Source organism: Chelonoidis abingdonii, chromosome 19, assembly GCF_003597395.2.
Source record: "Chelonoidis abingdonii isolate Lonesome George chromosome 19, CheloAbing_2.0, whole genome shotgun sequence".
NCBI lineage: Eukaryota > Metazoa > Chordata > Testudines > Testudinidae > Chelonoidis > Chelonoidis abingdonii.
This window is the reverse complement of record NC_133787.1, coordinates 34,396,651-34,399,539: the sequence shown is the minus strand read 5'-3', so window position 1 is coordinate 34,399,539 and position 2,889 is coordinate 34,396,651. Positions and strand designations below refer to the sequence as shown.

At 39.6% G+C, this 2,889-nt stretch overlaps 1 long non-coding RNA gene across 1 annotated transcript; it reads left to right on the top strand.

Annotated features, from left to right (window-relative positions):
• The first annotated feature begins 281 nt into the window (after window positions 1-281).
• Window positions 282-1,504, top strand: LOC142047928 (uncharacterized). Its single transcript, XR_012657245.1, has 2 exons — window positions 282-798; window positions 1,105-1,504. It is a non-coding gene; the product is annotated as an uncharacterized LOC142047928 (long non-coding RNA).
• The last annotated feature ends 1,385 nt before the right edge of the window (window positions 1,505-2,889 follow it).

Below are 2,889 nucleotides of genomic sequence, written 5' to 3'. Positions count from 1 at the left end.
TTAATGGCTCATTAGGTATTTATTCACTTTAACTTAAACAGCTCAGCCATTTGTGGAAAATGAGCCTTTAAAATAGAATTAAGGATTTTTTCCTAAGCGGAGTGTGTTACCTGAACTGTCGCTGAATATAAATTTCCAAACCTGCGGTTTAATTTGGCTTCCCTGTCTTTCTGTTTCAACAGGAGTCATAGCTTTATAATAACCTCTTAGGCTTCAAGCTTTGTCAGCTAAATCTGCTTGTATTACAAAGAATTGTTTCTTTATTGTGTAAAAAAAACAAAAAACACCCCATTTTTGGTCCATATTTTGATTGTTTTTGCTGACAAGCACGTGTCATTCATTTCTCTGCAGATGACCTACACAGGTCATGGCTGAACTCTTTAATCATCCGAGAAATAAGGAAGGCAGGATTGAGGCTCAAGGAAGATTAATCAATGTGAATTTTTGCCATGATGCTGAGAGGTTTTGTATCACCATATAGAAGAAGGACTCAAACCTCTATGCACATGATGCATTTTAAATGGTTTCCAGCAACATATGTTCATTTAACCAATAGCTTGTGAGTGAGGGAGGCAGACAGAGCAATGAGGATGGGGGAGGCTGGGGAAAATATGAGCTGAATTGAATTGTGCCAGTTAAACTGTCCACTCTTCATCGGGACCAGTTAGCGCACAATGAGGCAATCCAGTTTTCTCTGCCCATCAAAGGCACAGAGGTCCAGAGACAAAGCAGAAGTCATATGTCTGAGTCCTGGCTTCACACCCCAGCCCAGTATGAGATGGATTATTGCTAGAAGGGGTGAGAAATGTTTTCTCATTCAGCAAAAATTTTCATGATTTCAAAACTTGTTTCCATTCTGCACCAAGATGAAACTGAGATCTGTCCATTTATTTCTGTGTAAAACACCCCAAACTCTCCTCTGTGATGTGGAAGACACGGGAAATTGAACCTGTCTTTCCCACATCCCACTAACCACTCTCTTTCTCTGGCCAGAAATAATCTCCTGGACCTTTTCAATGAAACTGTCATCTAAGCTGCTCCTTTCCCACAAAAAGTTTAAATTTTGATTAAATGGTTCAAAACTCTTCTTATTATACTCCACAGGGGTCCATATGACTTAGTACTGGCAGGGACACCATTATGAAGATCATCTGCTAAACCACATACTTCCTACCCCTGTTATAGGGAAACAGGGATATATTGACTGCAGAACTATTGTGCCCCTGAGGCTGAAATTGAGACTATAGAGGAGTCTTGGTGGCTTGGAGGGGTATTGACTCTGTTGCAGCCTCAGTCTCTTTCCTCTCCTGCATTTGCAGATGTTCTCCATGAACAGCCAAAGCTGCTAAGGCTGAGAGTTGGCACTAATGTATATATATAATGTACGCATAGGTTTGGGTGCATGGTCGCAAAAGTACATTTGCGTTGTGCTGTTTACCTATGTGATGTGTAACTATGGAGACAATATCTGTATCAATATAATAAAGTTCGGCAGTTTCTTGAATCGTTTGTTTGTTTGTTTGGAAATTTAGCTTATAGTTCAGTAAAATTATAATGTAGCCATGTCTTAATAATAGTATTTATTTGCTAGAAATATTAATACCTGTGAAAGCATGCATGCTTTAGGGATTCAAAGGAAGTTCATTTCCGTAATGTGGTTAGGCAATATGGTAAGGTTGTTCTAATAATAATCAGTGGTCCTTTCCTCATCCTCACCATTGTTGCAAACACTTTACTACCCACATTGCCATACCAATGATAGTGTCTATATCAGGGAATCACAAAATGAGTTTTGGGACCCCTCAGTAGGTTGCCAGGTTGTTACCTGGGGGGTCAGCCTCCACCCAAACCCCGCTTTGCCTCCAGCATTTATAATGGTGTTAAATATATAAAAATGGGTTTTTAATTTATAAGGGGGGGGGTCATACCCAGAGTCTTGTTATGTGAAAGGGGTCATAAGTACAAGAGTTTGAGAATCACTGGTCTATATGGACCTACACTTTGTGAAGGGAAGGTGTCAACTGAAGGTGGCTGTATAATTTATTGATGTTCCTGAGGCAGCTATAATCATGCATCCTTTTTGGTTTTTAGATGATCAGATTTTGTAGATGAGGAAGAATGTGCAAAGCATTTCCCACTTTAGCTCTGCTAGGTTAGTGGTAATGGCATGCATTGATTTTTGGAATGGTGGTTGATATACACTATAGTTAAATTACAATTTTCCCTTCTGATAACGCCTTACTTCCACCAGGAGAAACCAATCCCTTGAAATTTCACCTGGGGCATCTCAATCCAGGATACATTTCCAGCCCCCACCCCAGAAGATTAGAAAATCTCTGAAAAGAGGTATTACTTGTAGTGGTTTTGTTGTTTTAAGTTTGCCTGTTAACTTTTTGAAAAATGTACCTGACTTTATTGGCACATCTCATCTTGCTCTTTGCCAAAATGGCTTGACCTGGAAACTTTGTTTCTTTTGTTCTGCTAGCCTTGTTGAGGAAACAGGTCATTCAGTAGGGTTTTTTGTTTGCTTGTTTTTTTTTGTTTTGTTTTTTTAAGGACTTGGAGGAATTGAAGAGATGTATCAAATACAAACAGCTTATGATGGGGTGTATAAGGCAGGCAGGGAAAAGATTAAAGGGAGACTCATTTGGCCAGTGATAGAAAGAAGAGGCAGTGGAAGCTCAGGAAAAGGAAATAGAAATGCTTGCCTTGGCCTGCATTTAGGAGGCAAGGATCAATGGGGATACTGAAGCACTCTACTGCTTATAACATAAACAGTAAAGATAAGTCACTCATGTTCACTTACATGTAAAGTGGTAAATTAAATACTGATTGTTCCTGATCCTCCCCTGCCAGCTGAAGCAAACAAATTTCCTCTCTTCTCTTCCT